This window comes from Phyllostomus discolor, chromosome 15 (assembly GCF_004126475.2).
Source record: "Phyllostomus discolor isolate MPI-MPIP mPhyDis1 chromosome 15, mPhyDis1.pri.v3, whole genome shotgun sequence".
Classification (NCBI taxonomy): domain Eukaryota; kingdom Metazoa; phylum Chordata; class Mammalia; order Chiroptera; family Phyllostomidae; genus Phyllostomus; species Phyllostomus discolor.
In genome coordinates, this window is record NC_040917.2 from 24,806,659 (window position 1) to 24,818,989 (window position 12,331).

The 12,331-nt window shown below is 58.2% G+C and overlaps 1 protein-coding gene across 4 annotated transcripts in view; it reads left to right on the forward strand.

Annotated features, from left to right (window-relative positions):
• The first annotated feature begins 2,237 nt into the window (after positions 1–2,237).
• NEK7 (NIMA related kinase 7) overlaps positions 2,238–12,331 on the forward strand; it is a 66,539-nt gene continuing 56,445 nt past the window's right edge. For 3 of the 4 annotated variants that reach the window (XM_028531235.2, XM_036016216.1, XM_036016215.1), the window contains exon 1: positions 2,238–2,545. The gene's annotated coding sequence lies outside the window, so the exon portion shown is untranslated. Of the gene's footprint in view, positions 2,546–2,995; positions 3,015–12,331 lie in introns of those variants that run through there. The other variant, XM_036016214.1, reaches the window with a different exon arrangement.

The following is a 12,331-nucleotide window of genomic DNA, read 5'->3' on the forward strand; positions in this document are numbered from 1 at the left end:
CACCAGGGAAATACCTGGTCCGGAGAGGAATCTGAAGGCTAGTGAACCTGGGCTGTTTTATTGATCATCTGTCTATCTGCGTTTGCCCAAAGAGAAATGCCGCATGGATCACCGTGAAATGTCTTCACCCTGGGAATACCTGGCTATCTTTCCTGCAGAGGTGCCTGCGAGCGACCCCAGGGGTGCTGCTCCTACGTGACCAGCTGATCTTGGTGTGGTGCCACCTCACAGACCATCTGGTGCAAATGCCAATGTCGCTGGCTCCTCCTCCCTGCCGCTCCCCCGTCCAGTCCCCTGGCCAAGTGTGTGGGCCGCGTCTGGAGTCCTTCTCCTCCCCTCTGCTGTCAGCACAGGGGTCCAGGTCATCAGCCTCTTGTACCCGCCCATCAGAATAGCCCACTGTTCCAGCCCTTTCTACCCTAGGCTACTCCCCACAGGACAGCTGTGCTCTCCCCAGCCCGAGTCCTACTCGGTCACTCCTGCTATGATTCACCGTTTCGTTAAGAATAACTTTTCAAAGCTACAAGGTCCTCCATTTGTTCCCTTTGTGTACCCCCCTCCCTCTTCTGAGGTCACCTGCTAGTGCTCACCCCTTGTTCCCTGGAGTTCAGCTACACTGACCTCTGTCCTCTGGGTCATTCCTCAAACAGGCCACACCTGCTCCCAGCAGGCTCCGTGCATTTGCCGTGAATGCTCCGCTGCTGGGCACACAGACAGCTCATTGTCTTCCTTCCTTTAGGTCTCTGCTCAGATGCAGGTGAACCTGCTCCAGATCACGTCCTGCCTCCCCACGTCTCCCTACCCTGCCTCGGGTTTGTGTGAATCACCACCTGACATAGCACCTATGTATAGGTTTCTTCTTCTTCTTCTTCTTATCTTCCTACTGCAGTGGGAGCCCCAGGAGAATAGGGCCTTTGTGCCTTGTCAATCCTCAGAACCGTGTCTAGCACCTTGGTTCATGCTTCTGGAGCGATTGGACTCAACCTCTCCTCTTGAGATCTTGAATCATTTTCCTTCTAAAAATAAACTTTCCATCTCTTCATTCCATAGCCTTAACATTTGAAGTATCTGAGCTATAATCTCGTCCGTGGCTCGAATCCCTTTGGTAGGCAAGTCAGACTAGTGACAAGACCTTGGGGCAGTGACAACGACCATATTTCGCCGGGTCTAACGAGCACCCACGTTTCTCTGCACATTATCCACAGGGTTATTATGCCCGCTATCATACGCATGGCACATTATCATTGTACCCATGTATGATGAGCATCCTTATTTTCCCTAGAAAACTTGGGCGAAAATGTGCGCCCTATGCACCACAAAATACTATGCGTACTATGTAATGCGTACTTCTTACAGGCGGGGCTCTTGGGCTCATTAAACACTTTGCGTTATCATCTCACGGAATCCTCGCCAGGGGCTCAGAGATAGGCGTCTGTTACTGTTGTGGTCTCCTCTCACGGCTGGAGGGACTGATACTTGAGACAGGTGAGATGACCTGCCACCGGGTCAGAGTTAAAGATCACTGAGCTGAGATTAGAAGTCCAGGTGTGGTTGCCTCCGGGCTGTTTCCCCTGCTAATGCCTGTCCAGTGGTAACTGAAGCCCGGAAGGGGCTGGAGGCAAAGCGTCGCCTTCGGCGGCTCCTGTGCTGGGCTTTGGGACACGAACGTGTGTGTATTATAGTGTATATTCTGCACAGCCCCCGCTAAGAGTGCAGGTACAAGCCGGGCCGTTCACCTCTCAGACCCGTCCCCAGAGCCATTGCCTACCCAGTTGGAACTTGAACTCAGGCTCTCTCAGCGCACAGGCGGTTGAAACCCCATAGTAAGAGAGGATGGATCCCCGCACTGTGACCCAGAAGAAAGGGGTCGTCACCCATTTGGTTCACCGCGTGCAAGTGGGGACATTTAAATATAGGTGGACAAAAAACTTGTCCAAAAGCAGGGAGACCCCCGCCCCTAGTGGGAGGCAAGCTGGCCCAAAGGCTGGGGCGGGGTGGGGAATAACGATGCTCCCCGCACCGCCAGGCCGGACGGCGGCGGCGGCAGCAGCAGCGACGTGCTGGGAGGAGGGCTGCTTGGCTCCAGGGTAAGACCGCTGGGCACCCTCTGCTCCGCAGGACGCCGTGGGGAAAGCTGCGGAGACCACCCTAGAGCCTGCCCTGGGGCTTGGGGGGGGGAGGGCGAGGGAGGAAGGGGGCGTGGCTTGCGGCGCGGTGGGCGTGCCCGGGGATGCCCCGCCCTCTCCTCGGGGATGCCGGGATGTTTACACTCCTGACAGCAGCGTCCACCCGAGCAGGAGCAGCAGTTGCGGGAGGATGGGCTGCTGCTAGGCTCGCGCTCGGGACGTGCGGGGCCGTGAGAGGGTGGGTGGCCGCGCCTGCGGCGTCTGCTGGGGCAGCGTGTCGCGAGGTGGCGTTCGGCTCAGGCCCCGCAGCCACAGTCCTCGGCCCTGCGGGCCTTTCCGCGGCGCTGCCTGGCCAGGTCGCCTGCCCGCCAGCCCCAGGCCCCTCGCGGGCAGCAGAACTGACGACTCCCGGCTTCCTGGTGAGTCGTTGTGGGTCGGGGGCGCGGGGCTGATGGGGACGCGAGTCCAGGCCGCGCTGGCGTCCTCAGCGCCTGCAGCCGGGAGGCCGGGCGGGGCGGGGCGCGCCGCGTTGAGCCGGGGGCTTGGTCCCGCTCGTGGACAGGCACCGGCGGAGGCTTTGCGCCTGGCACCAGTTCCGGCGCGGTGGCCGCGGTAACCAAGAAACTGCGCGCCCACGGTGGCGGCGGCGGCGGCGGCGGCAACAGGTCTTCAGTTTCAGGACCCGAGGAACTTGGGTGAAGTCCCGCCTCCCGCCGCTCGGCAGGTGCTGATTGGCTGCTCTGGTTATTTTCGCGTCGCTGATTGGTTAGGCCCAGCTGTCAGGATTCCGCCGCAGCCAGACTTGGCAGAGTGAAGTTCAGCGGCAGAGGGCAGCTGGTGGGATTCCCCAGCGGCTGGAGAAGCGCGGGATGACCGGCCTGTTGGACAGTGAGTTTCGTGGGACTCCGTTAGGGCGAGGAGTGCCAGAGACAGGGATGGCAAGGCCCTAGCCAGCGTGGGTGGTGACGGTGGCAGTGGGGGAGAAGGAAACTGAAAATAGAGGCCGAAGCCGGAGAGACGCAGGGGAGCCCGAAGGAGAGAGGAGAAAGCTGGGAGGATCTCGTTGCCCAGGACAGGGCCAGGAACAGAATGCAGCCCTGCGGATGCTGCAGCGAGGTCGCCCCTCTCCTGCGCTCTGTAGGCGTTGGGACACAAGGTATCCAACAAACCAATCGTGCCCTCACATTTCTGTCGTCCTTGTTGGGGACAAACACTAACGATGCACTATTTTACAGTAAGAGGTGCCCCCACCTTTGAGCAATGGTGGTCACGGAACCGAAAGTCAGAACGTGTTACAGAAATGATTTTCCCGCTCCTTTGAGACTAGTGATCCTCAGGGTGAAGTTGGGGGGGGGGGGTGGAAATCAGATGCCCCTCGTTTGTAGAGCATTTTGTACTCATCATGATTACAACCGCTGTTTCTAATTCCTCCTCCGAGGAATTCTGAGTTTCAAGAAATGTGCGCGCTCCGCGCAGGCGACAGAGGCGTGTCGTCGGGTTGTGCGGGACGTGCGTGGATCAATCCGTGCAGGTGCGGGTGGGTGGAAGAGCAGCACAGGGCTTTCACTCAGGATGCAGGACGCGGTGCGCTGGGGACGGACGCCCCGATAAACCTGGCAGCAGGGAATCGATAATGAGAGGCCAGTGGCCCTGTAATGCGTTGTTGTGGCAACTCCCAAAGAGTGGACGCTCGGCACTCATTCGTGGCCGCAGCAGTGGTGAAGGCCAGTGCACCGAAGACAGTTTACGTAAAACTTAGGTTCTTTCGTCTGCCGGGGAAGGCACCTTCTGCTGGCCTCGGGGAGATCCGGGCCACACTGGTTCACTGCCGAAACCGCAGCATCCTCTGGCCTGGCCCGGGAGCTGGCGGGGGTTGGGGAGAGGAGGTGGAGCTTAACAACTTTGCCTGCAGGAGGGATCCAAGTGCAGAAACGGTGGGGACGGTGGGAGACGGGCCTGCGATATGAAAGGGGAAGGACCCTGCTGTGTGCGTGCCGGAGGGTGGGGCTGGGGGCTGGCTGATTTCTCTCGCGGCTAGGGAAGCCCCGGCGGCCTGCCAGGTGCGGGCCAGAGATTTCGCCGCCGCAGCACTGACGGCCTCCGCAGCCAATGAGTGACGAGGACAGAGGGCTCCCGCTGGGGGGCGGTACTTCCGGCCCGGGCTGCGCCGGGACGGCGAGAGTTCCGCGGCAGGGGAGTCTGTGGGCGGCGGGGCGTTGTGCGGTGGGACGGGGGCCGCTGCAGGCCTGCAGAGTTTAACGTGCGCACCAGGGCGAGGACCTCTCGCGTCCTCTCGCCCCTGCAGCACGATCCGTCCCGCAGCTTGGCCGCCCCGCCCGGTGCTCGGGAAGCCAGGCTGGCCAGCCAATACACGTGGCCCAGGGGACCGGCCTAGTTTTCCCCTCGAGTCGTCCCGCAGGGTCAGACCCAGAATCGCTAGGCGCCTCCCCAGGGACCTGGGCGTCTTCCCACGGTTCAAGTGACCCGAGCGCAGACAGATGCGTTCTGTGATCGGAGTCCCTGTCCTGCTGACGCGGGTCCCTGGTGGACGCGGCGGGGAGCGGCCGGGCGGAGTCCTCCGCCTGCGCAGCGGAGGTCGGCGTCGCAGGCGCCGGGACCCGGGTGCGGTGCGCCTGGTGCTCCTGCTGCCCCCCCTCCGTAGGCAGATTGGGGCTCTGATTTATGCCAAACAGTGCACTCTTCTTAATTATCGTGTATTTAGTTTTCCCCACTTAAATATGTGGGTTGAGATAACATTAGAGATGTTTACAGTGTATCTAGAAGTAAACACCGTTTTCCTAGGAACCGGATCTGATGTTCAAAATATATCTATGTGGTATTAGTAATGTGACCACTGCCATTCAGCGCATCTGAAGAGTGACTATTTCATGCAGTTTCGGAAAAGAAGCTGCTTAACTAGATAATACGTTCCAAGATTCCTTTCAGGTATTGTTTCCTTTGATTTAAAAAAAAATAGGTTTTGGTATTTTAAAAATGTGCAGTGTTGCTGTGGTTGCAGGAAGAAGCACCCTGTCCACATTCCTGGTGTCTTAGAATTAAAATATTTGTCCCTTCCAGTATTTACTCAAGGTTAACACGGTAGGCATTTTAATGTGCTGTATATAAAACATGATAGCAAACTTATTCTGATGCTTGAGAGTGTCTTGGAAATGACATGTATGATTACTGTTTGCTCTGAATTACTTTATCAACAATTCCTCTGCATTTCTATAAATATATAACAGGAGTTTCAATGAATGTTTCTTCATACTTCTAAATGTTTCAGTTTAATTCCTTCTCCCTTATTTTTATAGGTCATGGGTAAATAACATCATATAATTGGAATCAAATATATTTATGTGCAGATAGTTGAGTTTTTAAACTTACACATACACATAGGACCATCCATTCAGAGTTATGAAACTTCTAAATTGCTGACTCCTTTTTTGGTGATTAATAGTTGGATTATTCTTATGTGTTATATATCTTCAAGTATTTTTTTTATTCCAAAGAGAATACTTAGAGGCTGTTTTTCATGGTTTTTAGTAGCAGTGGGAAGAGGAGGACAGGTGGTCATGAAGCATACCTAAATTTGGAGCAGGGTCACTACTTTTTGTAACCTTTGTCAGAACAGCTCTGTTATACTACACAGTTTTTATGATGAGCTTCTATAATAAGATATTTGTAATAGTTACATACAGAGACAGAGTAGTGTAATAAGGTATTTGTAATAGTTATATACAGAGACAATCAGAGTAGTGTAATAAGGTATTTGTGATAGTTATATACAGAGACAATCCGAGTAGTGTAATAAGGTATTTGTGATAGTTACATACAGAGACAATCCGAGTAGTGTATAAATGAACAGAACTTATTTAATTGGTCTATAAGATTTAGAAATGTATGTGCTTTCTGTTACTTGATGGAGATAGACCTTTCCACAATTCTTGCCATTGGGCTTCTGTCGATAATCAGAAGTCTCGTAGGGCGAGCTTTTCACTGCAGGTTGCTTTTGTGTGGGAGGAGGTTTCCACATTTCTCTCCCAAGGGTCGGGCGACAAATAATTCTGGCCTGTGAGCCGAGTGGTTTCTGTCCTGGCTGCTGCCTTGTGGCCTCGGGCAATAGGCAAACGGACTGGTGTCGCTGTGTTCGGGTGAGACTCTCCTTACACAGCGAAGCTGGAGGGCCGGCCCTGGTCTGGAGCACGGCACCGGAGATCTGAGCGCGGCTCCAGGTCTCGGCGCTGGGACTGGTGAGGGTCCCTCGCAGTGTGGTGCCGTGTGGCCTGTTCTGTCCCTTAGGCCCTCACGACCGTCTCTCCACCTTCTCCCGTCACCTCGGAAGAGCATGCAGTCACTCGTCCCCACGCTTTGTGTTTCATCTCAGAGACTTTGTCAGTGCAGGAACCTCCTCCAGCCTCCTCCACCTTGTGCGGGTTTCCCGCCGTTCTTTGCCGCTGGGGAGTCGACCGCACACTCGTCCTTCCACGCGGGATGCAGGTGCACCTCCCCGACTCCTGCCGCACCGCACCAGGGTGGAGTCCGGGGTCAGAGGTCTCTTTTCCCAGGGCCGACTGAGAGCGCCCGACACACGCGTGTGTCGTTAGTGGTCGTCACTGTCAGCCTTCTGCCACGACCATTTATTTCAGAGGGAATGTCTGGCCTGAGCAAGGGCTGGGTAGATTTTTTCTTTTTTCATAAAAGCGACTTAGCCTTTCTTGAAAGGCCCTTTTCCCACTGAAACAGAAAAAGAATACCGGGAAGGGCTGCTCTGGGTGGGGAGGGCCCTGGGTCGGGGTGCGCACCCCTCCTCTGGTGGCTCTCTGACCCCGTGGCCGCAGCCCCGCCCTCTCCACCTGTCCCGTGTTGGCCGCCTCCCTGCTCTGCTCAGACCGCGTTCCTCGGCTCAGGTGAGGTCGCTCTGAGGGCGAGACGGAAGCATCTCCGTGTGCGAGTGCGGCGGGAGGCTCCAGGAGTGTCGGTTTCCTGCCACCTGTTTCTCTATTCTTAGGCCCAGGGGACGCTTCTCGCCGTGACCCTCCCCACGGCCCTCGGCCAGGACCCGGCGCTGTCCGCAGGGGCTCCTTTCCCTTCCTCCGCTTCCCCTTTGCTCTGCGGGTCCCAAGTTCATGAGTTACTGGTTCCCACGGCTGAGTTAGTGTTTCCGTGATTTTTTCGGTGGGCTTACAGGGAGAGGCAGTCATCCTGGTTCCTCGGGCAGAAGAAAAACCACAGAGGTTTGGCGGGGCAGGGGGATATTTTAGACCACAAACAATGGGAGTTGCAAAAGGACCCTTCAGTACTGATGACAAAATGGCAAGATTAAAGCTATTCTTTCTAGTGTGCTTGTGATCCTGTTCATTGTTAAAATATTTTCCTCAGCCTCATATTTACCTGGAAAATTGCTCTTATGTTTGTTATGGTTGTAGCCATATGATATTTACTATATTATGATTGGGAGAAAGAAATAGACGTGCTTATTAAAAATTATTATACTTCTGAAATGTAAGGCGTTGCGAATCTTCCACCGCCCCTCCCTTTATTTTTGAGAGAGAGAGAGGGAAGGGAGGGCAGGAGAGGGGAGAGAAACGTCAGTGTGATGGAGGAACATGGGCCAGCTGCCTCTTGTGTGCACCTGGACCAGGACTGAACCCGCAGCCTCGGCACGTGCCCTGACTGGGAACCGGTGACCTTTCACTTTGTGGGGTGACGCCCAGCCGAGTCACACCGGTCAGGGCCTCCATCGCCTGCCACGCCCAACTGCTGGCCCCTGTTTTAGAGTGACGACGTGCTAGGTTTGCACACTGCCGCGGAGACACCCAGAGCCGGACGGCAGGTCGTCCGTCGGAGGCAGATAGCACGTCCCGGTTCCGAACGGTCGATTTCTGGGCGTGAACTGTCGTTCACCAAATACAGGCAGGTTGCAAGGTGTTTATTATACACGGAGAGCGCTCACTGATGGATGGGCCTCATGGGAAGGAATTCATGTTCTCGGTAGGAGGCCTTGAGTTCTCGTCCAGTCCCCCTGAATCAGCAGACCCTCGCCCCGTTCACCGTGCACGCTCACGGCAGCCCTGCTGACCGCGTGACGGCGCCGCACCCCCGACTGCGCACGTTAGGGCCGAGGGTCCAGCCAGCAGACCCTGGAGGGCCTGGTAGTCCAGCGTTGACGCATCTCCGGTGCTGACGCATCTCTGTCACCCCTGAAGTGAGTCACGGCGGTGTGCTGCCACACCCTCGCCATGAAATGGGACCGGAGCAGGGGCAGGAGGGACGGTGGTGGGGGCCGGTCCTGGGAAGGACCCCTCAGTAGAGGCGGTGGAGAGGACGGGAAAGGCCAGAACGGCCGTGGGTGGCCACGGGCTCGTCCGGTCAGTTCTTCATAAACGCACGCTTCGTGACGTCAGATACCTTGAAACGCAGGGGCCAGCTGTCGCGCCATTTCTCTCTTGGGTCCGTGGAGTGTGACTCACGTGCCCCGTGGCGTCTGGCACGTGAGCCTGAGTGTGTGGCACGCCCACTGCCCAGCTTCTCTAATTTCTCCTCCTCCTGGATTCAGAGAGGGCAGCTGGCTGTTTTCTGTGCCTCGGTAGCCACGCCTCCCTCTTGAAATTCAGAGTTGGTTCTCGTTTATGATCTGTGTTCCCTGCCTCAGTGAGGCTTTGAACTAATGAAGCAGAATGATCAGCACCTAATGAAATCCTGAACCATTTATTCCACGAGTCCCTGAAATAGTTTATTGCTTGTACAGTGAAAGTAATTTTTGCAAGATTCGTAGAGCTGCTCACGAACATGTGGGTGAGCTGTCTGCCTCTGTCAGGGTGGGCTGTGTCTGCAAAGCGAGTGTCTTGTTCTCGTGTCCCCCCCAGTACCGCCCGCAGAATACCGTGTCGGGGACTCCGGTCTGGTGGGTTCGGGCGCCGGGACCCTGCGCCAGGACGGTCTCCACCCGCAGACCTGGAGAGCCGCCGGTCTGCCACGGGACCCACACGCCCAATGAGGGGCGCAGGTGCTGCCCGGGCCCCTGAAAAGCGCCACGTGGCCTGTGAAACTGCGCGTGGTGTGACTTAGAGCATTCTGGGTTTATTTGTGGTGTCCATTCCTGCCCCCCAGCCTTTCTGGCCGGGTGTGCAGCGTTCCCACTCGCTCCGGCCCTGGGTCGGCCCCCTCGCCGCTTGTCAGCAGTGCCGCGTGCCGGCTGTGCGTCCTCCAGGGCGCTGCTGCGGGCCCGTTGAAATGCCTTTGATGGGGAAGCGTGAGTGGTTTGTGAGCAGAGCCCACTGCGAGCGTGTGAGGGCCAAGAGCACGGCTGACTGTTGGCTCAGTTGCCTCCTAACCAAACGCCCTGCAGCAGCCCCCTTACAGCGCGGGCTCTGCCGGGGCCCCCTTACAGTGCGGGCTCTCGCAGCCGCTGGGAAAGCTCACCGCTTCCCGCGCCCCAGGGGGCCGGCAGCCCATGTCCCCGAGGTGAGCCAGCAGCCCCCTGGCTCCGGGCCTGGGGGCACCCAGCTTTTCTGTCTCGTGTACCTGGCGGCGCGGACGGGGTTCAGTCACGTCGCAATGCGTGACTGGTTGCTCCTGTGTGACCTTCCTGTGTCCATCGATGACAAGCCGGCCCCCGAGGCCCTCCTAACTGCCCCCTCGCCGGCAGGCACGGGCCTGTGCGTGGGAGTTAGGCTCGTCTTCTGGGAGGCTTGCCTGGTGGTTTCAGAACTACTTTCTGCCAGTGGGTTGTTTTTTTTTTGTTTGTTTGTTTGTTTGTTTTATGTTTTCATTCATCTGGAGTTTTATGACTATATGCCCACCTGAAGAAGCACTTGGAAAAGAAGGTTGTACAGTCCTGGACGAATCTTAGGTTTATTTTGGTGTCTTTTCGAGTGTCAACCACAAGGTCTGTGACTTAGAGTGAACCCCGCGGAACTCAGCTCAGAGGGGCGTGTCTGGTTGGCTCGGGGGCTTTGCTGGCGGGCCGACAGGCATCGTGGGCCTGGGGGGTGCACTGGGAGGGTGGGCTGGGGGCGTGGAGTCAGGGAACTCGGGGGCCCCAGTCTCACAGGTGGGCCCCTGGCAAGGCCGGGTTCGTGCTCGCCTTGGGCTGTGGCCCCCCGAGGGGCAGTGTTCCCGCAGGAATAAGACACACAGGCCCGTTTTCTTCCATGTGAACTCGGTGGGGCGTTCGCGTGGGCCGCCCCGAAGATGGCTCAGGCAGCCGCTCGGCCTCGGAGGCAGGCCCGGTTGCTCGCTCTGGACCGGGAAGGCACGTGAGCCTGAGCACAGGGGCGTGGGGCACCGACCTCCGGGGATGCCCAGCAGCTGCGAGGAGAGCCATGCTGCCTGCGCCCCCTCCCCGCCCCCTCGCTCTCCCGTTGGGCCCTGCCCACCGCGGGTTGAAGAAAGAGGTTTGGGGGCCGCCGGTAGTAGCGGGAAGCGAGTGAGCAGTCTGAACAGAGACCTGGCCTTGTGCTTCTGGAGGCAGCTCTGTTCCGAGGGGCTGCGGAACTCGGGGTGACAGAAGTGGCCCCCACTGCCCCGTCCTGCCTGGCTCAGCCGTTTCCCGTGGCTCCGCTTTCGTCCCGACCCTGACCCGCCTGTCCAGATCCATTCCTCTGTCCTCCCCTGTGTTTCAGGGACGCCCGGCCAGTTGCCATGGTGTTTGATGAATGTTGTGCCCTTTCTGGTTCCCCGGGTTCGTCTTGGTGCTTTCCCCACCGCTTGTCATGCCTGTGGTTCCCGCACCTCCGCCGTTCAGTCTCAGCGCGTCACAGTCATCTTCGTCCTTCAAGGCCCTGCTCAGACACTGCCCAGCAAGTGTAAGGCAGTTTTTCTCCGGCTCCCCGGGGCCTCCCGGACGGCCCAGCCGCCCGCAGCTGCGCCTGCCTGAATCAGCCCCCCGTCCCGGGACGGGAGCCTCCGGAAGGTGTGAATCACGTCCCGCGCATCTCGGGTTTCCTCGGAGGCCGGTCCCGTCAGAACTGGCTATTCCAGGGCTGGCAGGTGACCGCCTCCCCGAGACGACAAGGGGGCAGGAGGCCGAGAGACAGTGTCTGGGACAGGGACAGTTGATGGAGCAGCTGGCCCGGGCAAGTCTGGGGTGAACGCCAGGCGCAGGCCCCTGCCCGGCCTGGGGATGGATGTGGTGTGAGCGAGGCCTCCCGTGGGACAGTGGTGAAGGTCTGGTCTGTAGGCGGCCACTGTTGGGACACTCCGGAACCTGGCGGCGGGGGGTGGGCATGGTGCCTGCACTGCAGGCTCTGAGAGATCTCAGAGTTCGGCAACAGGGGGACCAGGGCTGGGGAAGAAGGGGTGGCAGCCGGGGGCCCGGGGAGGAGGGCGGGGTCCGTGGAGAGGCGAGTGGGGTGATTAGTTCCAGGCTCGACCCGCAGGAACACGGAGCTGAGTTCTTGGAATTCCGACGGGAGGATGGCGGAGGCTGGGCCATCAGATAAGGCTGGTGTGAAGCCGACTGACTCAGCTCCCCCGTGAGCAGCCTCTCCGTCTCCTTCCCCGGTCAGGTCCGTGGCCTGGCTCCCCACGGGGGGGTGGGGGCGGCAGCCTCTCTGCCCCCCGAAGTGCTCGCTGTCCATGTTTGCCAGATGACCTCCACTCAGACACTCCAACGTCCCCCCCGTGAGAAAACACAGACTGAGCTTCGTGAGGAAATGACTAGCTTGGTGCTGAAATTACTCCCTTTCTTTAAGTACTTTTTATGGACTGTGCTACTACAGTTTCCCCAATTTCCCCCTCTGTATTCCCCCCAATTATCCCCTTCTGAACAAAAAGCACTTCGTCGTGAGTTGAGGGAAGACCGCCGTTTGGTCCGCGCCATTGGAGGCGGACTCGGAGTCCGGGGCTTCGCTCCCGGACGGAGGAACTTGACGTAGCTTCTTTTCCTAGTCCTGATGGCCGGGAGCTGGGGAGACAAGTCCCAGAGTCCGTCATGATCGTTAGAGACAAACTGCTCGCAAAGGGCCTGTGCCCGGCAGACCCTGGACGCGGCGTCTGCTCGCGGGCCGACGAGGAGGCTCCCGGGAGCCGCCCCTGGGCTCAGAGGGTCCTGGAACAACGTCGCAGCAGATTTCCGTGACCTGGCTCTGTTTCTGCGTCTGGGAGGCCGCAGTCGCTGTCCGCTAGGTCTCCGGTGTTTTCTGCGTCTCCACGATGCGGTGGCCTCCCCTGGTGAGCGTGCCTGGGCAAGGCCGTCGTTC